This window comes from Lissotriton helveticus, chromosome 1_1 (assembly GCF_964261635.1).
Source record: "Lissotriton helveticus chromosome 1_1, aLisHel1.1, whole genome shotgun sequence".
NCBI lineage: Eukaryota > Metazoa > Chordata > Amphibia > Caudata > Salamandridae > Lissotriton > Lissotriton helveticus.
Window position 1 is genome coordinate 152,497,179 of NC_136057.1, and position 22,585 is coordinate 152,519,763.

Consider the following 22,585-nt stretch of genomic DNA (forward strand, 5'->3'; position numbering starts at 1 on the left):
CAATAGCACCCTTTAAGAAGGAACAAATAGAGATACAAAGTGTGGGAGAAGTTAACCCTTGCAAATAAAGGAGGGCCTCAGCCCATCTTCTGATACCACTAGTTTGAATTAAAGGCATTAAACCCCTTTTGGAGAGTATCAGAATTTACAAAAAAAGGTGAAATGAAGCAAATTGGGCGAGGACTCATCACACGGTCAGATTAACACCTTATTGGGGTCAAACTGGCCCAAAGGAAAATTAAAATGCCACCTTATGATTCAAGTCTAAATCTGGTTAAAAGAACTCTGTCCCAGGTGGCATCCACCCAAAACAGGTATAGCTCTATATTGGGGGTAGTCTGCTTAGCCCACACTCTCTCACTGAGGGTTTGGCTAATTCTTCAACCTCTCTAAGCCACATTTTCCTTACAAGAAATGCTTTTTTTACCCAGGTAGTGTCGGCCTTAATAACAGAGGGGGAAGAAAAGATCTTTGGTCTCCCCCAGGATAGTCCGTTCATGCTTAACATAATGTAACCAGGGTATGGCCAGGCCTCTGTCGTAGGCTAGACAATCAGAGATCTCCTTCCTATTAAAACCTGCGTGCGAATTTGCCCATATCCTGCACTATAGCAAGATTGATTTCTCTGCGGTGTCTGCCCCATGTCCGTGCCAATCGAGGTACTTCTGTCCCACCACTACTTCTGAGAGCACGGATTACACATGTTTATTTAATGGTGAATACGACCTAGGCTTATATTGGTGTGTAATTGCTGTCTTATTTAAACACACAGTTGCAAAGTAAGGTAGATGTGCTGAGTTCATATAGTGTATAGTTTTTTTAGGTCTCGCTAGACGTAAGCAAAAGCGAAGCTTTTGCTGTCTAGCGAGACAACTAATGTAGTTACTTTTCGGGGAATGAGGACAGCAAAGTGCCACACGCATTTGCAGGCCGAGATTCGACCTCGGGAGCGCGCACGTCGCCGTGCCTCGTATTCCCATTCACAAACGAAGCCACTCTCACGCATGCGCACATACACACACTGCATACACACACGCACCCCCCCTCAAACAGACACACGCTGCATACACACACGCACCCCCCCTTAAACAAACACAAGCACGCACAGACACACAAACAGAAACACGCGCGTACACCCCCACCCTCAACCCCACTCACCGGGCTCCTCTCCCCTTACGCATGGGAAGGCACTGTGGAGCTCTGTGGCAGAAGGAGCGCTGTCTGAAATCACCGCCGCCTCCCACAGCGGCATTGTAGGGAAATTAAAATTTAGCTCCCGTAAACACCGCCGCAGCCCGGGAACATCGGGAGCCTGAGAAATCCCGAGCGCAGCTCCTCTGACGTCAGACGAGGAGCCGCGCTGGGATTGGTGCCGGTGGGGCCGTTGCCTAGCAACGGAAGACCCGTCGACGGCGGGCGGGAGGGGCTTCTTCGCTCCTCACCCGGGCAGCGCCTGCTTTTTTATTCTCTTTGGTGACTGATTGTTCTGGGAAAACTTTCAGTGAAAAAAAAAATACTGCAATCCAGGCATGCCGATAAGCCTGGTCAGTGCCTTTCTTTCGTCTCTGTGCTGCGGGTCGCTGGTAGGCCTTGGTTTCACCTCTTTTAGGGTCAATCAGCAGCCCTCTTCATCATCTGCCCCTCTCTGCATTTTATGTGAGTTGACCCCGGACTTCAGCCACGTCTCTTGTCTGTTGTAGCCTGCGAGGGAGCTGAAAAGGCTTGTAATGCTCAGATCGTTTGTGTCCATGTGTCGGAGGTCGGGTAGGGTTTTTTTTGTCCTCTTCCCAGACAGACTCCAGGCGGTTAATAGCCGCTCGACACTTGTCATTTAAGTAAAACGGGGGTCGCGGCTGGAGATTGGGGCTTTGTCACGTGATGTAAGAAGACGTTTAAGGTTACTCGGAGGGTCCGCGTTGGTGTGTCTTGGCACTAAAAGCGCGCGCTCTCCCGTGGAAGCCGGGATCACGGGACGGGAGAGAGAGGGGGGAGGGGGGCTTGGGGGGCCCGTTAGGAAATTATGCTTGTCTGTGATTCGGTGGGTGGACCCGCCAGTGTACAGCTCGCATTCAGAGAGTGCCAGCAATCTGTGATTAAGTCAGTCAGCACATTGTTGTTCGAGCCAGAGCAGATGTTTTTAAAACGATTTGGAGGCCAAGCAGGAATCCAACTTCAGTTGCGACGTTATGCAATGTGCACTTTACACATTGGCAGGGTGCAGAGGCCTGAATACGATACGCGTTTCTGTTTGTTTTTGTACCCTCCTGCGCGCTTATTTGGAAGAAGGCGTTGATGCATGAGGCCTAATTCATGTGCTTCTAATTGCCCTTTGGATGAGACTCTATTGGCGCGCGCGTTTGGGTAGCCATTGAAGTGCTTAAAATAGTAATGGGAACTGTGATCCTGAGTGCTTTGGGGCGGGGTCAGCGAGCGTGGGACAGAGTCAGACACAAGGCTGCCAAAAAAACAAAACCGTCTACAGTTAAGTTGTAAGCCTTTCTCCTTCTGAAAAATGTCTATAAACCATGGTGCACATACCTTAACAAAAAAAAAAAAATATATATATATATAGGGGGCAAATGCAATGTTTTATGGATGCTCAGCTTGGTAATGGAATTATTACACTTGTCGGTGTGTACTACACACACACTGCATACACACACACACTGCATACACACACACACACACACACACACACACACACTGCATGCATACACACACACACTCTGCACAACACACACTGCACACATGTAGGCAGGCACACACTGCATACACACTGCATACACACAACACCCCCATTCTATGTACTCACGGGTCATTGCTGGCCGTGCTCCAAGGTTCGCAGACACCGAAACTCCACTCTCTCGTACTCTCCTGACATCACTGATTGCCGCCGGACCGACCAAGCGCCGCTTCACTTCGCACTCGAGACCCTACACCCTATTGGTTAACTGGACACCACGTGATTCGTGCTTGTTGTAAATCCAATTATTAGAATTAAGAGAAGGACAAAAATGTCAGTGCAATGTTGGTATCAAGGTTAAATGCATCTTTACGCATTATCGGACCTTAATCGGCTTAACAATATGCAAAACAATATGCAAGACAAACATCACCATGTCAGCTTGGAGATAACACTGCAACACCGTAGCAAACAAATCAAAAGTAGAAAACGTCATATTTGGTCCAGTAGAGGGCACCATTTTCTGCTCACTTAGTTTCTTCTGCAGAAAAATGAATCTCTGGTAAATGTAGATAATTTTTTTACATTTCGTGTATCCAGGTAGGTGGCAGTTCCCTCTCCAAGTGATGTGTTCGCTTACTGGAGACAGAAAGAGTCACAGCTGAGTGTAAGTGTTAAACCCTATCTTTAACAACAAGCATTTGCAATGCAATAGGGCTCGCATTTAAGCGAGTTTAAGCTATTGGCATTGGAAATGACAATGCCTTTTATTTATGTTTTAAAAACTAAAACATAAATAAAAGGCTTTATCATTTAGAATGCCAATAGCTCAGACTTGTGTAAATGCGAGACCTATGGCATTGCAAATGCTTGTCTGTACTTTTGGGTATTATCTTTGAGGATCAATTCATTCAGGTTGTTTGGGGGTCCATGGTTTCCATTTTAGTGATTAAAAAGGGGTTTTGCAGAAGACAAAATGTTAAGAACCCCAGGAATTGGAAACCAAAAAGTGAAAGGGTCCAACACTATCTCTTAGTAGCTCTTGATCTGTTTGATCTAGAAACCATTTTTTTGTTAAAATGTGCAAATTATGCAGTAGATGATTATATGGTAACTGTGGTTGTGACCCCTTCATCCATAAAGAAGTACTATGGTTTATTGTAGTAACATTAAATCCTTGCATGTTACTTCATGTCTCTTGAAAGCCTCTTTTTCCACTCTATGGGCCCGATTCACAGAACGAACTTAAGACAAAATCCTAAACTTACTACCATTTTGGTATTCACAGAAGGCACTTACTCATTTTGGTATTCACAGAAGACACTTACTCATTTCGATATTCATAGAAGTTAGGAGTCATAACTTTCGGACTCCTAAGTGCCTTCTGTGAATACCGAAAGTCCTAAAGTTAGGATTTTTCTCAGTTTAGGAGTAGTAAAGTTGAGAAAAATCCAAATTTTAAGACTTTTGGTATTCACAGAAGGCATTTAGGAGTTCTAAAGTTAGGAGTCCTAACTGTACTACTACTAAACTGAGAAAAATCCAAATTTTAAGACTTTCGGTATTTACAGAAGGCATTTAGGAGTCCGAAAGTTAGGAGTCCTAACTTTACTACTACTAAACTGAGAAAAATCCTAATTTTAAGACTTTCGGTATTCACAGAAGGCATTTAGGAGTCCTAAAGTTAGGACTCCTAACTTCTGTGAATACCGAAATGAGTAAGTGCCTTCTGTGAATACCAAAATGGTAGTAAGTTTAGGTTTTGTCTTAAGTTAGTTCTGTGAATCGGGCCCTACGATTGGGAAGGATACATTATACTGTGTCCCGTTTTTAGGTTTCGCCTATTATCATTCGCTTGCGAATGTAATAGGCGAAAATTCAAGGGCTTGATCCGACTCGTCAAACCACTGCGGTTTCTTCCCAGTGCATGTGAGTCACGTGACCACAAAAGCGGGTCACGTGACCACACAAGCACGCGCATCTCCCTAATCCGCCGGCCACACTTCTCTCTCCTCGCTCCCATTCCCGCCCCCCCCCCCACCAGGCTCTCCCGCCCCCATCCGGCTTCCCTCCGGCCATTTGCCTGCATTACGTCTGTGATGACGTTCACACAAAACCTGCCCAGAGAGACTGTATATAAGGGTTTATCCAGCTGAGAGTAGTTCCTGTAAGCACACTTTTCACATCACATGCTTAAAATTCCGAAAACGTGGGCGTTGTGTGGGTTTCAGTACTGCTGATTCCGCTAGGGGCCTCGAGTAGCAGTCCTTCCTTAATCTTCACGACTTCACCACCTGACCTTCATTGCCCAATCCAGCTCTAGTCCTGCCTCCATATATGACGCACCAGGTTCAATGGGCTCCCCTATATTCACACAGGCTATTCAGCTAACTTCACTTTGTAACCGGTAAGCACTGTCAGCGCGTACTTTTAGGAGACCCAGCACTGAGGGCAAGCTGTGTCTAACCCATACATCTGTCCCTTCCCCTATCTGCAGGCGATTGAGCCATACGAGTACGCTTCAGCGACTCGATAATCTCCAGCCCTGAACTCCGTATTCCTAAATTCTGGTGAGTCCCTCTCTGTTAACCGGCCACACCGTGATTCAAATAATACGCATGATTGACCACTTCCTTCCTCACTTAGGAACCGCCAGACACCTACCTCCTCCCCCACCCAAGCTCACCCATTCCGGACTTGGCGGTAAGACTTGCGCAATTGCACCTGAATTGCTTCCCCCCCACTTCCTTCTCACTATCACACCGCCCCCCCCTTGTGAATAGCAGAAATGCTAGCGGCCTTATCTAATTCTTTTCTGGTACCTCCTTCAATATCAGTACTGCTATGATTAATTTATATCGCAATTCGTGTTGGATATTAACGTTCATTGGTTCCCCCTGCACATGGCTCACTATTTATTCATACCGTATAATTCGCGCACTTGGTAACCTTGATTGCAAGCTGAAATGAACCTGCCGTTATTGTGTCGTATTATGTATGAGGTCATTCCGATTGTGCATATTACGTTGCTTATAGACTGACCATGTCACTCCTTATTTATTGCCTTATCACGATGCTCAAGTTATTACAGGGCGCTCTGTTGTACGCCTCTCATTGTTCTGCATGCCGTATGCTTGATTATCGATATGCTTGCTCGTGAGTCCCCCACATGTGAAACCAGGGTCCTACTATGGCTTATGGTTTTTCCCTATGCCTGACCAAACTACCGCAATTACACTACACTTTCCATCACGTCTTGATAAAAGTGCAATCCTTAGAAATCACGCCGCCCACCAGTCGATTCTGCGGCATAGACTAAATAGCCGCACCTTTCCTACACCTTCCTACTTCTAGTCATGCATCTCAATCAGTACTATGCATGCAAGCAAGCCTTTGATGCTGTAACCATCAGACGTGCATTTCATTTATGCCACACTTTCCCAAAGAGACACAAGTGTAAAAGTAAGGCGGGATGTGCCATCATCTTAGTGGAGCATCATCTTAGTGGAGCAGGTAATCAAACTTAACCAGAAACACTATTCAGTAATTTATTTCACGCTAAGGGCATCTGTTAATATGAAGCTTAAGCCAGCGCCTGTGTATGCCAGGATACACTAGGGAACTTGGTAACATCACAGCCTACACCTGAAATGCCATGGTAACTTGCAAACTCCATTAAACAGGATCGCCCCCACCCACACAAGCTCCCTCAAAACCACGAACCAACTTCACACCCGCCTACTTCAAACAGCCCTATGAAAACAACACAAATTACTGCCAAACTATTTCCATGGTGATTAACGGAAAAAACATCATCAGTCACCAGCTCATATGGTGTTGTTTGACAGTACCCACACATTGGCTTTTAGGGCTCCCTTCAGAAATTAACCAGGAACATAAGCACAAAACAAGCACTGGCGTTGCCAATAGGTTTCGCATTTGGAAAGTTGGAGCTATTGGTTTTGTAAATGACATTTTATATTTATATATCGTTATTGGCATTGTCAATAACAATATATAAATATAAAATGTCATTTACAAAACCAATAGCTCCAACTTTCCAAATGCGAAACCTATTGGCAACGCCAGTGCTTGTTTGAAGGAGCAGCTTACTTCTTGATATGTCCTGCTTACTCCCTCTCAAGTGTTTTTGTAGGAGTTTGTCGAAGCGTCCTGCAGGAACTCCAGTTTTCTCCCCTTAGAACAGCAAGGCCCTGGTTCCATCCACTCTCTACCCTCTATTCTCCACTGCCCTAAAGGACTAGAAGTGACTGAGGTAGAGCTTCCTAGATGCCTGCTCACCAGCTGTTGGTAGAGATGTTAGCTCTCCCTTGTGAACCCCCGGAGCTTTGCCTCGTCTCTCCGTTGGTTGGCTCCCTTTTGTTTCTGCCCATCGGGGTGGAGGCCCTTTGCTCTTCAGTGGTGGCATTTTGCCCGTGCCTGCCTTGGCGTCTCTTCTGGGACTCCTAATTATTTCTTCCCCCTCTGGTCGTTCTGATGAGCCCCACCAGGAGGTCAAACCAGTATAACGGCCAAGGCAGGGTGTGGACCACTTCCGTATCCAAAGCATGTTAACTGCCAGGGGGACTGTCGGTGCTGGGACTACGTTCCTCCTCTTGAGGGATTAGTCCATGGTTACATTTCTCTGCAGCGGTGGAAACAAATTACCCCAGAGTCTGTACCTGAAAGTACGGCCTACATCCAAGCGAGAGCGTGCATTGTGATGGAGCTTGTTCGTGGTGCCTTCTACAACCAATGCCATGCCTGCCAGTGAACCCTGCAGAGTCGAGGCTCTACACTGTAATTCTGCGGTGAGGCCAACGATTTTAATACCCGGGGTGGTCATGAACACTTCCTGTTATGCTTACTTGGGACTGTAAGTGCATGGAGTATCCCGGAATATCTCATCCCCTGAGCCTGGTTAATAGAATCCTTGTGAAAGTGATAAATCTATAATTATCTAGGAAACTCCACAGCTGCAGTGTCATCATTGCAGTGACCCCAAGGATGGACCCCATTCACCTAATAAAGCCTAGGGATGCGTAAACTAGTATAATCGTGTAGAACAGTTTGTAGCAGACGAGTGCCCTAGGTCATGTCTGCAAGAAACATTTGTGGTCTGCCAGAATCTTAAAATCTTAAAATGAGGAGCCCTGTGAATTTTGACGATACATCTGCTCTGAGTCTTCTAAATGTTGTAAAGTTTCTGACCTCTAATTTGTTACATCTGGAATTTAATGATCGATATTTGTGCATGTGCCACCACTGACCAGGCATTTATCTTGATTGCTGAGTTTGGGGATAGTCGAAGTGCTCTTGATATGTAATCGTAACTAGTATAGTTAACTATTTTATTAGCTTGTTTGTTCTATGGTCTCTCTCCTCTCAAGCGTCTTCTTAGGATGGCCAAATATAGCCCATATTTTCTGACTTCTTTATTGTTTTAATGTTCAGAAAAAATAAAACTTCATATAGCCCAGCCAATGTGTTTCAGTAGAATTTTTTTTCAAGGCCAAATCTATTATTGATGGATATTCCTCGCCAAATCTATTATTGATGGATATTCCTCGCGAGCATCAAGCATGTGCCGACATCACACAATTCATCCTTCTGATCCACCTGTATTGTTTATGCCAGCCAGGGACATGTATTGAGTTACTGGTTTATTTGCCACGCCAATAATGAAACGCAAGGCAGTCTGCATGTTGTTTGTAAATTAACATTTCTCGTGATTACTAGCTGTGAGAACATGTTGTTTAGCAGAATGGCCCAGACCATTGGGTGCTATTGATTGTTAAACAAGCATTGGCATAGCCAATAGGTCTCGCCTTTGGGACCTTATAAGTGTTTAGCCAAAGATATTGGCTTTGTCCATTTGTTTGGGGCCGAAGGGTAGTTATGCGCCCGATGAGTAGATGGGGGGCGTCTGGCAGGCGATTGGAAAATGGTGCTTGACAGCTTTCTAACCTTGCGATGGTGAGAATCTTCAGGCGCTGCTTGGATTGTCCACGGGCGAGGTTTGAGTGGGTGCCCTTCAGAGTACAGGCACTGCCTGTTTGGTCCATGCTATACAGACAACTTTAATTAGAGAGATGGGTATTTTATTTATAGAGTTTGGTATGGCGCGACCTCAGCTCAACTGCTCTAGTTTTATATCATTTTTAGGTCTCGTGACCTTTAAATGCGCGCAAGCGCATTGAGGAACGAGAATTCAAGTGCTCAAAATGCTCATGAAACCACCAGCTTTTTGCTGGCGTTTTCATGCAGTTCATGTGAACCACGTGTTCAAACATGAACGCGCATCAGCCTCCCTCCATTTGCCGCACAGCACATCAAAGGGCTTCGCCCAGCGTGCGCTCTGCGGCTTCTCGGCTTCTCCTCCCCTAACTTCCTTGCATTTCTCCTCCCTCTCCCCAGCCAGCTTCCCCCAGGCCGTGTTCCCTCATCCCTTGCACCCCCTCCAATGATCGCACGTCACGACCAGAAGATTTGTTTTTTTAGAACAACCTCGTACAGCTCCTGCCTTGACTTTTCTTGCTCCGTCTCTTCTCCAGTGTCTTCCTTCTCGTCCATGTCTCCCTGGTCTTGTTATCTGCCTTTTTTTTTTTACCTCTACTTGTAATTGCACACATGTCACTTTTTCCTCTTGTTTTTGCTTCCGTTCCCCATGCTCCTTCGGGCCCATATGTACGTCGTCCCTTTCTTCCTTCATCCCTTCCATTGTTTGTTGCTTCGTCTCTTACTTCTGCCCATACTCGCTTCCTCTCCCCCTTTCTTTCATCCCTTCCCTCTAGCTATCGTCCTTCCACCCCTCCTTCCTGGCCTGTCCCCTGCCTCTGTCACAAATGTTTTTTTGTTTTTTTCCTTTCCCTCCTCGTGCTTCTTTTTCGGACTTTGTCTCTTTCCCTCTCTCTGGTGCGGGGCTTCTCGAGCCACAGGGGTGCCAAAGGGTCCCCAGAACACGTCACATAGAGAGATGTACGTCACTTCAATCCCCAGAACGAGAGATACATCCGAATGAGACTCGTCTCAGTAAAAAACATAAAGTGCACTAAATGGCCCAGTAATGACGTTTTGGAAAGAATCGAAAGCCCATAAACAGGTCTATTTGTACCATAATTGAAATGCCCTCCATATAAAGCAGTAAACCGGCACATTTCCACCTATTTAGACGGTAAGAGGAATAAGTAATGCCTCACAGGGGACGCTGGGAAGGGAACTGGGGGACACTTTAGGTGACATGTGGGGGGGGGGCGTGGGCAGAAGAATGACCGTGCAGAACTAAATGCCAGAACACGCAGGGTAATCAGGAAAATGGTGAAATACTGGATCAGTCCTCATGTTCTATCACTTGACTGAGGCGTTAAAGGTGCTTGTGGGGGACGTGCTCTAAACAAGCATTTGCAATGCAATAGGTCTCGTTTTAACGCAAATTTAAGCTATAGGCCTTGTAAATGGCAAAGCCTTTTATTTATGTTCCAAAAACCAGAACGCAAAAATAAAGGGCATTATCATTTACAATGCTAATAGTTCAGACTCGCGTAATTGCGAGACCTATTGCATTTCCAATGCTTGTTTAATTAGGTTTTCAAAGTGCATATTAGTTTCTAATTATATATAACAAGAAACAATGAGAAAGTTTATCAGTATTGGTTAACAAAATACCATGACTACAACTTAAAATATGAGTTTCTAATCTTCCTCTTTTAATGACAGGGTGCAGGTGATATATAATGCGTAAAAGAAAGAAAGGTGAACTACAGATAGAGGTAGTGTACTAAGAAACTACTATTTGATTTTGAAGGGGATGCTTCAGCTCTAGATTTCTACTTATGCAACAATAAGTCTGATACCAAAAACAAGGAAAAAAATCTTGACCTGAACAGGTTATGGAATTGGAATAGTTATAACTAGAGATGGACGAGGCACTAAAATCCCAAACCAGAAACCTGGATCTGGCTCTACTCACAATCCTCTTCGAACCTTGAGCCCAAAACGAGCTGAGCTTTCATGGGAGCCGATGCGGCTTATTGACTACACCTGCGCTTTATGCAACCTGGGGAACCATGTGTGGAACTCCCCCTTGACTCCGCATCGTATCCTGTGAATCCCATCAAATCTACTCTGCATCTGTGAATTCTGTCAGATCTCCCAATGCCTAAAAATGGTGTAATGTCTGTTTGTTGTGAAGAGCTCTCATGTCCTTGAGCGAGGTTCACACAGTGTAAGCTGCCAAAAATTAAATGTGGATTCTGCCAAATACTGATGCTCTAGTCCCATTCTCCAAGAATTAAGGACAACGTATTTACTTTTGAAACCAGAAAGAGATACCCATCTAGTGGCCAAATAGTAGTGTGAAACTGAAAAATATGAGTTCAATTCTGGCTTCCCTGATGGACCAAATTGTGTGATCCTTGGGAAATCCTTTATTTCACTGAGACTCCTTTTGTTTATTTTCACACACAAGTGCATTTTTAAACATGTGAGTTCAGGATGTGTACCGTATAAAAACCTTGTTTGTGTGATCTAATAGCATTTGATGTTGCTCCATCTATGAAAAGAATCTAGGCCCCATCCATGGTACACATGACAACTGGCTTGCCTCTTAGGTCTTTAATAGCATTGTCATCCGTGCGGGGGTAGGAACGTTTCCCAGTGCAGGAGAGTTTCAGTCACTATAGGTTGTGAATAGAATGGCCTCGTATTGCATTAGTCAATTGCATTTGATTCAGTTTATAGAAATTCTTTCCAATGTGGCCAGAGTAGCCATCGTCTCCACCCATTTAGAATGCATTGAGGTAGTGTTAGACTTCCACTTTTGAAGTATTTATACCTTTGCCATTGCCAGTTCCATGGATGACGTAGAGAGTGCTACTTGACTTCTTTATAGTTTTTCACATTGCTCTTCACAATGGCATGATCTTGGAACAGGACCAGAGAATCAGATCATCTCCCTTTCTGGATGATTGCTTCTCCAGCACTCAGTGGAAAGGGTGAGATGTCCTCTGTGTAATTTAGGGAAAGACCAATGCCAGTCATGCAGAAACTTAAAATAATGGAACTTCAGTCAGACTTCTTTCAGGCCTTTACCTGAAAGTTAAGGAGGTATATCCATTCCTCCTCAGTGTGTCACTGTAGACATTTTATGAACCACATAGTCTCTAGAAGAGTTCTCATGCATTTGAAGTATAGTTAATCGATTACGGTTTTATGTTGGCCAGAAATTAGATTATTGTAATTGCTGCATTTCTTTAAATAATTGTGTATGATAGAGTTTCTTTCCAAGTACGACAGCTTCCCTAACCTTTTTAACTCAATGTTTTTCAACTGCAAGTGTCACTAGTACTGATCTGTTGTAAGGGTGAATTCCTCTTGATCATGGAAAGACTATTTCTTCTATTAGAAGGTGGCCGACGTTTACATTCCCCTCTGGAGGATTTAGTAGGTCATGGAAAAGGACATAGTCTATGAGAAGCTCTGCACTTTTCTAGATTGGTGTCTTAAGATGGAAAATGCGATTTTGTTTGGCAGATTTGTGAATTGAAGCCCTTCAGTCAATTGAGCTGTGTATAACTTAATTAGTGTATCACTAGTATTTTTTTGCACACTATATCTAATATATCTAACCCAAGTTCCCATTACATCATTTTGTATGTATGCCCAAAAGGAATCCATCTTCATTTCTATGTCCGTGTGGAAACCATATACAAGCGGACAACTGATGTACCATTTAATACTTTTCGATGTTGGATAGCCGTAGGACTCTGCAGGTGTGCTTGCATATAGATTTGACAAATATACTTTAATCCAGATGTGGATTTGATGTATCTATTATATTAAGGACTGTATGGGGTATTGTGCCTGGTAGCATTAGCAAAACATACAGTAACCCGGGTGCTACAACTATCTGATGGTCTGAATTCTGCCGCATCCCCTCAACTGCTCTAAATGATCAACATTGTAATTTTAAGTTCATGAAGAGCTCAGGAATAAAAAAGTTCTAGCTATTGTGCTAAGTTTTTAAAATTCTTTTAAAGATGTTGAGGAGGATTATGCTACTCATTACTCTACTGTAAAATGACAGCACCAGTTAAGAACATGCTTTCACTTCTAATAAAACCTTCAACCAATCAAGATGATTTGTAAAGGACTCTCCGGTGAAAGCGGTCATACTCTAGTGGGTCTGTGTTGCAGATACCTCTATCCTGCAGTCCCAGCGACACAAGCTCAGCTTGCCAAGTACAAGTCTTCAAGAGACTCTCGGAGAGGTCAAGTTTAAAGTCTATTGAGCAGGGAAGATATCAGATGAGACTGAGTGCAGTAAAGCAAGTAGGATGGCAGAGTTCACGATGACAAAGGTACTTTCAGTGCAGTATGGGGCAGGCCATGCATTGAGGTTTAGCTTGTGCTGCTCTGTCCTGCAGGTTTGCCGGTAGCCTCTTTACAGAGCTCAGATGAGTCAGGATTGCTGAGGTGCCTCCCTCAAGCTCTCTGCGCTGAAAGATGTTAGTGCTGCTCCTCTGTGCCAGGGTTGAGGTGGGCACTGGGCACTGACTGTGATTTGTCACCAGACAGCATTAGGCGCCTCAAAAACCCAATTAAAACCCTGACACCATTAGTTAAATCAAATCGGGGTTTATTTCTTAGCTGTTTAGCCGATTCTGGTATTGAGGAGATGATAACTCACTCTAGTAGTTTAACACAATGCGTCCTACCGACCCCACTTAAGTCCACCTGTTGAGAAAAGGGGCCTGTGCTGGTTCGACGAGTATTGCTCAGCAACCAACCGCAGACTGAGGAAGGCGCCTCTCTAAGGGTTGAGCCTGCGGTCTGGAGGGCGCGCCGTAAATATAAAATTGTAATTAAATCTAGAAAAGAGGAGTTACAAAAAAAGATTGGGAATTATTGGAATCGGCGGCAGCAGAGAATGACAGTAAAATATTTTGGGAATTAATAAAGAAAATTAGATCCAGAAACACACACCACGAAAATCCCCTAATGCAGTGTAATATCCTAGGCTCCGATTCGGTATCACCTTTCACTGCCATACATCACATCGAGGACCAAGGCTTGGTACTTGCTCTACACAAAAGATTGCGTCATTCACTGACTTTTTTCATTTTCCTCTAGGAAGTTAGATTAGCTATACCGCAGAGTACAGGTCTAGATGGGGTCCCAATAAATCTCATAAAATGCATGGAGGCCCTTGATCACAAATATTTAACAGCTGTCTTACTTCCAATATCCCTCCATCCTGGACCTCTTTTTCTATTGTTCCCTTATTTAAAAAGGGTGATGGTTCATCTCCTAAATGTTATCGACCCAGTTCACTTATAGACAGTACGATTTATCAGGCGAGCGGTCTATAATCAGTTAGTTACATGGACTAGTGATAACGATGTTCTCACATCCTTTCAATTCAGATTCTGCCCTCGCTTGGGCACAGTGGAGCAGTGCTTGAATTTATGCTTGTTAATAAGTAAATATATTTATGCTCAGCGCTCTCCAATTTATATGGTCTTCATGGCTTTGTCCACTGCTTTTGACTCCGTGAACAGGACCAAGCCGTGGACAAAGATGTTGGACGTAGGCGTGGATCTCCCTTAAGTGAGTTTCTTATGTTCTTTGCATGTACATTTAAACGCAAGAGTGCGCTTGGTGAACTGTCCCCAGAATTCTCCTTAAAACTGGCGTTGTGTCAAGGCTGCATATTGGCCCCGATACTTTTCATCTTGGACTTAAACAGTTTATCCACTTACTTGATCTCTAACCCGGTAGACACCCCAAGGATTGCAAGTATTCAGGTGCCTGTGCTACTCCGCCCCCTGGTTCTCCCAGAATCTACAGGATCTAAAATCAGAGTGTAAGAGGATGGAGCGTCTCTGGAGAAATGGTTACAGCCCGACCAATAAAAAAGCCTTCAAAGATAGTGTTACTGACCATAAAAAAACTATTCAGGTAGCAAAAAAAACATATTTCTCTCAACAGATTGCTGGTGCAAAATCATCTTCAGTGAAGGAACTGTTTAGAACAGTTTCTAATCTTACGACTCCCCCTGAACCTATTACTCACAGTAGCCCAGAATTCTGTGACTCTCTAGCTTCATTCTTTCTAAATAAAGTTGAAGCTATTTTTACCTCTTTTTGCCACAATCAAGATGAGACCAGTACGGAGGCATTCAGGTATAATGAAACTTACCACCCTTCTATGTTTAACAAGTTTACTTCATTGGGGGTTAATGCGGTTAATAACTTGTTGATGGGCTGTAGATCCAGCTCTCCTAATGACCCGTGTCCGGCTGCGATAATGACAATTTCATCAATCACAATCTCCAACACCCTCACCCCCTTACTTAACCAGACATTGAGGGCTGGGCATTATCCGGTAGCCTGGAAAACTGCCTCAATTCTCCCCTTATAAAAAAAATAGAATTTAGATCGCAGTGATCCCAACAACTACAGACCCATCTTCCGCCTCCCATTGCCGGCTAAAATTCTGGAGAAGGCCATGAACCCGCAACTAAGCCTGTTCTTGGAGAACAACAACATTCTGGACCCCTCTCAATACGTGTTCCGTTCGGGTCACAGTACGGAGTCAGCCCTGATTAAATCTACGGAGGAGGTGCGTGAGGCGATGGATCAGGGAGGCTCTGCCATTCTGATCATGCTGGATCTGTCTGTACGGTCCATCATGAGATTCTGATGGATCGTTTATCGAAGGCGGGGGTTGGGGGTGAAGCCTGGAACCTGTTAAGATCTTTTGTGGCCAACAGAGTACAATCTGGGGGGGCAAGATCTAAACCATTCTCTCTTCCCTGTGGGGTTCTCCAGGGCTCCTCACTTAGCCCAATACTCTTTAATGTAGAATGGAGAAGTATGGCTCACTGGTTAGAGGAGGCAGACCTGGAAGCAGAGGTCAGCCCGGGACCAGGGTTCAATTCCCAGCTCGGCTGGGTCTTGAGTCCTAAAATGTCCATGGACTCAACAATTCTCGCTCCGGTGCCTACTCGGTTCACACTCTGCGACTCTGGGCAATAGCTTGCTTAATCTCCACAACGGCCCCTCGCGGCGGGATGCCTGGCTTTCACCTTGCGGATACCCTGCCTGGGTTATCTCACAGGGGAATACCAGGACGGGTTCCCTAAGCAAGCGCTTAGAAACCGCTTGGTGATTTGCGCTATATAAATTCCTGTACAATGTTTATGTAAGACCAGTGGCTGCCATAATAAGATCCTTTGGGCTACTGTTAACCTCATATGCGGATGACACTCAGATTGTGTTATCTTCGCAGAGAGGCAAAGAAGCCTATAAGGCCCCAAGCTGCCACAACTGTATGGTGGCAATAACCAGCTGGATGGCAGCCAAATGCCTGAAATTGAATGCAGACAAAACGGAGGTGATGATCTTTGGGAATAATCCCAACCTCTGGTCCCCAGCTTGGTGGCCCAGCGACATGTGCCCTCCGCCCCCACCAGTTCAGAAGGTCAAAAAGCTGGGAGTTATTGTGGATAACACCCTTTCCTTTGGGGATCAGGGTAATAGTGTGGTATCTACCAGCTTCTTTATACTGAGAACACTTAAGAAAATAAAACCCCTCCTCACAGATGAAACCTTTAGAACAGTAATATCAGTTCTCATTCTCTCTCGCATGGATTATTGTAACAGCTTGTATCTGACCATCTCCAAGAAACATCTTAATAGGTTACAGATGTGCAGAATGCGGCGGCCAGGCAGCTCACAGGCACCCCGAGGTTTTTGTCGGTTAGAAATGGGTTACGTCAACTTCATTGACACCCGGTTAAACAACGGGCCCAATTCAAAGCCCTCTCTATGGTTTTTAAAGCCCTGAGGGGTAAGGGCCCAAAAGATCTTACAAAACGTATCCAATGGTATGTTCCAGGAAGAGCACTGCGCTCAATGGATGCAAAGAGGGCGGCCGTCCCAAAGGCGAACTGGGGCAGGAAGAGCTTTGTTTTCAGAGCCATTTTGGCCTGGAATGAGCTTCCGCTCTTTCTAAGGTCCACTATGGAATTTATATAGTTTAGAAAGGGCCTGAAAACCTGGTTGTTCCCAGTTTAGCCATGGGTCCGTTGCAGGTGTTAGACGCCCCCCAGGCAATAGTGCACAGCGCCAGGACACCTTCGGGTAGCAGCGCGCTTTACAAGCTGATATAACATAACATAATTTTATGCTGATGATTCTGTCCTCTTAGGACATACTCCGAGCTCATTGAATCTACAGGTGGACCATTTTGTCTTTTTTATGAGTAATCTTGATTTAGTGACCAAATATGACAAATCACACATGGTGTGTGGGTCTGATAAATCCAGGTTAAGGAGACTTAACATCAACTGCCATCTACTTTCTAGTGTGAGAGACTTTTATTATTTAGGTGTAACTTTTAACTGTCTAGGAACCTGGCACTCTTAACTTTATAGCTCCTGCCTTAAACTCAGCAGGTCAGGAGGCGCAGTGCTCAATCTGGCCACATCTGGAAGTAGAGGGACTATTTCCACTCTGTCCAAACTCCCAGTTTGCTTTTACAACCATAAATGTTTGCAGGTTTTGGGGCTTCCATAACTGTTCCTCTTTGAAGGTGGAGGAAAACCGTATTCTTCGTAGAATTTTACACCTACCACAGTCTACCCCAAGTTTTATCATCCATTCAGAGCCCAAACAGGGTTCCATCGTCGATAAGACTTGGGAGGCCCGTTTAATGCTCTGGGTCAGTATATGGATCAACCCAGCGGTACTCTTTGATATTAATTATTTTAAAAAGATTTAAAACAGCATTAAATCCGGCTCCCTTTATGATCTCATCCCTATATCTGTGTTGCAGCAGTTGGATTTATCTTTTCTCATGTTAATTATGCAGCTGCTTAATGCCTCTATTCAAGAAGCTATTGTCCCTACTGTCTGGACACATGCTATGGTCCTTCCTCTCTTAAGGCCAATGCTGACCCAGCCCAGCCATCTAATTTTAGGCCTATTTCTCTACTTCCGACCTATTCTAAAATCCTGGAAAAGCATGTTCACCAGCAACTTACTCAATTTGTCGAATCTGTAAACTTTCTACACTCCTCTCAATCCGGCTTTAGGGACGGCTATTTCACTGAGACAACTTTCTTGGAGTATCAGAAATGTTACGACAACGACTGCACTCTGGGGACACCGTGGCTCTTATATTGCTGGACCTGAGCACTGCATTTGACAGTGTCCCATACCGTGCTAATTGTATCTTTGCAATCCTTTGGCATTACCTTCTCAGCACTCGGCTGGCTTTCATCTTTTCTAGCTAAACAGACATTTCAAGTTTTTTCATCTAGAGCCACTTCTAAAATTTACTCTTCTTCTTATGGGGTAGCCCAAGGCTCTATCCTAAGTCCTCTTCTATTTAATTTGTATGTTAAACCTTTGGCGACAATTGCAGAGGAGGCTGGGTTGTGCCTTCTTTCTTTTGCTGATGATGCTCAAATCATCTTTTCCTTTTCTACGGAAAAGATGCCTCTTCCTTCAGTTCTTCAAACTGGTCTGGGGAATATTGCATCTTGGATGCAAGCAAATCTATTTAAGCTTAACGGAGAAAAAAATGAGGTCCTGGTTTTGGGTAAAAATAAAAATCTCTGGGGTCCCGAGCCTTGGCCGAGTGAAATGGCTGCTCTTCCTCAGCCCACTGATCATGTCCGTAATTTGGGAGTCATGATTGATGACAAACTAATGAAGCAGTAGGCAGTAAAGGTGGCAGCCACCTGTTTTGTCATTTTAAAATGGTTGGAAAAAATTATTTGGATGCTTCCGGTATCCACTCAGAAAACCGTAGTCCAGGCACTTGTGACATCTAGAATGGACTACGGAAACATCCTTTATTTGGGATCAAATAAGAATGTTACACAGAGACTACAGGTGGTACAAAACTCTGCTGCCAGCTCTCTAAAACATCTTCCACCTCCAGTGCTTTGTGAAATCTTCATTGGCTTAAGGTTGAAAACCATGTTAAGTTTAGGGCCCTGAGTTATATGTACAAAATTAAGGTTGGCTCTGCTCCTAAATATCTGCAAACCCTAGTTCACTCTTACCAACCTCCTTGTTTACTACGATCGACCACTCAGGGATAATTCTTGGTGCCTAGGATCAAACTCACAAGAATGGGAGGTCGCTCGTTTGAACGTCTTGGCCCATCCATGTGCAATTCTCTTCCCATTGCACTGCGCAATGAAACTTCATAAACTTTTAAAAACCTGGTTATTCAACCAATAATTCACTTTTTACTGCATCCCTTTATTTCCTTTTTTATTCTTTTTGCTTTTGTCAGGTTTAGCGCTGGGAAACCCTTGTTGGGTAGCTGGGCGCTGTATAAACTTAATTTAACATAACATCTTTATGCTGGGACGTTATTCTGGACTGTCTCAGCCTGGAGAAGGGTTCCTCTATTCCGTGGTTGAGCTAGATCTGTAAATCATTATGCACCCTTGGGTTGTTGCATCTGTTCAGTGATCCTGGCAACATCAATAGCATGGGCAAGCTAAAGGTTAAAGCTGTGTTCTTTGAGCGCTGTGAAGAAGCCAGAATGAAAGTTGAACTACCCAAGTATACTGTGCTGACTTATTTTAGATCGTCTGCCTCAGTGGAATATGTTCTATATTTAACCTTAGATCTCTCTTACTGGTAGAGATCGCTTTTTTCCGTATCTTTCTAGGAGGGGAACGACTTATCACCATGGCTATGTGAAAATAAATCAGAACAGTCCCTATTTTTTTTGCTTGTAAAAATTGTCACAAAACCACTTTCTGGAGCCCATACTAAAAAAGTTAGGGCACCGTCGGTGTAGCGAAGCCTTGTTTCTCCTGCAACTATTGAGTTCTCCTGTTTTAGTATGACTTCTTTTTTAAAATCTGCTATTAGAACTTAAAAATCAGGGGATGTGACTTGTCAATGGAGGAAAATAATGACATGAAATACGAACTGCGTGAGATTTTTATTGTCTAGTAATTTCCTATTAACCTATTTATGCTGCTTTACGTATTTACCTTGTTTTCTTTTATGACCATATACTTGTGCTGAGCATTCACAAGATTTTCACAGGATGTGAAGCAGCTGCTTTTTATTTGTGCATTTTGCTGGGGGCTGGAAGTGTCTGTAAGGGGATGTGGGCCCATGTTTGTGGTGTCTGCTGTGCTGTGTGATATTTGTTTGTAGTCTTAGCCAGATGATGCACATTTGTGGTTTGGGCCGGATGCTGCTCGTTTGTGATCTGTGACGGTTGATGCACGTTTGTGTCCTGGGCTGGATGATGCATGTTTGGGCTGGATGATGCATGTTTGTGGTCTGGGCCGGATGATGCACGTATGTGGTCTGGGCCGGATGATGCACGTATGTGGTCTGGACTAGCTCATGTATGTTTGTGATCTGTGCCAGCTGATGCACGTTTGTTGTCTGGGCTGGATTGATGCATGTTTGTGGTCTCGCCTGGTGCATGTTTGTGGTCAGGGCCCCATTGACGCATGTTTGTGTTCTGGGCCCCATTGACGGATGTTTGTGGTCTGGGCCCCATTGACGCATGTTTGTGGTCTGGGCCCCATTGACGCATGTTTGTGGTCTGGGCCCCATTGACGCATGTTTGTGGTCTGGGCCCCATTGATGCATGTTTGTGGTCTGGGCCCCATTGATGCATGTTTGTGGTCTGGGCCCCATTGATGCATGTTTGTGGTCTGGCCCGTATTGATGCATGTTTGTGGTCTGGGCTGATGCATGTTTGTGGTCTGGGCTGGATTGATGCATGTTTGTGGTCTGGGCCGGATTGATGCATGTTTGTGGTCTGGGCCAGATTGATGCATGTTTGTGGTCTGGGCCAGATTGATGCATGTTTGTGGTCTGGCCCGTATTGATGCATGTTTGTGGTCTGGGCTGAATTGATGCATGTTTGTGGTCTGGTCCGTAATGATGCATGTTTGTGGTCTGGCCCGTATTGATGCATGTTTGTGGTCTGGGCTGAATTGATGCATGTTTGTGGTCTGGTCCGTATTGATGCATGTTTGTGGTCTGGTCCGTATTGATGCATGTTTGTGGTCTGGGCTGATGCACGTTTGCGGTCTGGGCTGATGCACGTTTGCGGTCTGTGCCGGATTGATGCATGTCCTGTTGAGAATCGACTATGGCAACTCTATTTTAGCTGGAACACCTAAAGTCCACCTTGCTCCACTCAAATCTGTGCTCAACCTAGCAGCTAGACTTATATCCGACTACAAACGTTTCGATCACATCTCCCCTGCCCCGAAAACCCTCAAATGGTTACCCATCGAAGACAGATCCACCTATAAGATTGCATGTATCACACACAAAGCCCTTCACCAAAACACCCCACGTTACCTCTCAGATAAACTTCACAAAGCAGGCTGCGCACGACTGACAAGGAACACTAACGCCCTCACTCTTATCCACCCCCCTGTTTAAGAAGAAGGGCACACAAGTTCGCTCCTTCTCCGGTAACGCTCCCTCAATCTGGAACTCCCTACCTAAAGATCTACACTGTAACCCCTCCTACTTCAACTTCAAAAAAGAACTTAAATTGTTCCTCCTCAACAAATACTGGGTCCCTAATTCCTACCTCTGACAATGATCTCACGTGCTACGACCCCGTCATGTCCCCCTCTACTGCCCTCCAATTCTATCCCCTCCACTTTCTCCCACCAATCCCCCCTACACCCCCCTGCTCTCTATATCTACTTATGACTCCTAGCCATATGCACGACCTCCCACTGATTTACTACTCCTGCTACTCCCCGAACTCCTACTCTTTTTCCCCTCTTTTTTTCTCTTCTCGCTCACCCACCCTCCCTAACCTAAGTTCTCACTACCCACGTTGGCTTAATATAGTTGTTCTATAAATAGCTTTCGTATTTTATCTGCTTTCTTTGTTATATTGGCTCTTGTTTTGTTCTAATGTTTTTGAATACTGTACCTCCTCACATTCCTGTAAAGCACTCGGATAGCCCTGGGTCTAGCCAGCACTATAGAAAACCTTTAAAATAAATAAATGCATGTTTACGGTCGGGGCTAATGCATGTTTATGGTCGGGGCCAGATTGGTGCATGTTTCTGGTCTGGGCCGGATTGATGCATGTTTGTGGTCTGGCCCGTATTGATGCATGTCGAGGATCAGGCGTTCAGAGGCGTTTTGTATGCATTGCAGTTGTTTCAGGAGTTTGGCCGAGGCTCCTGCGTAGAGGGCGTTTCCGTAGTCCAGCCTGCTGCTGATGAGGGCCTGGGTGACCGTTCTTCTTGTTTCGGTGGGGATCCACCTGTAGATCTTGCGGAGCATGCGGAGGGTGTTGAAGCAGGAGGACGAGACGGCGTTGACATGCTTTGTCATGGAGAGAGTGGAGCCGAGGATGAACCCTAGGTTGCGTGAGTGATCAGTGGGTGTTGTGCTTTTCCCAATGCGGTCGGCCACCAGGAGTCGTCCCAGGCTGTTTGTGGTCTGGGCTGATGCATGTTTCTAGTCTGGGCTGATGCATGTTTGTGGTCTGACCCGTATTGATGCATGTTTGTGGTCTGGGCCGGATTGATGCATGTTTGTGGTCTGGCTCGGATTGATGCATGTTTGTGGTCGGTCCCGGATTGATGCATGTTTGTGGTCCGCGCCGGATTAATGCATGTTTGTGGTCAGGGCCGGATTGATGCATGTTTGTGGTCTGACCCGGATTGATGCATGTTTGTGGTCTGGCCCGGATTGAAGCATGTTTGTGGTCTGGCCCGGATTGAAGCATGTTTGTGGTCTGGCCCGTATTGAAGCATGTTTGTGGTCTGGCCCGTATTGAAGCATGTTTGTGGTCTGGCCCGTATTGAAGCAGGGTTGTGGTCTGGGCCGTATTGAAGCAGGTTTGTGGTCTGGGCCGTATTGATGC

At 45.0% G+C, this 22,585-nt stretch overlaps 1 protein-coding gene across 1 annotated transcript in view; it reads left to right on the forward strand.

The window, feature by feature from the left end:
• Positions 1–22,585, forward strand: part of RPS6KB2 (ribosomal protein S6 kinase B2) — a 172,505-nt gene that overhangs the window by 5,421 nt on the left and 144,499 nt on the right. The window lies entirely within an intron of this gene.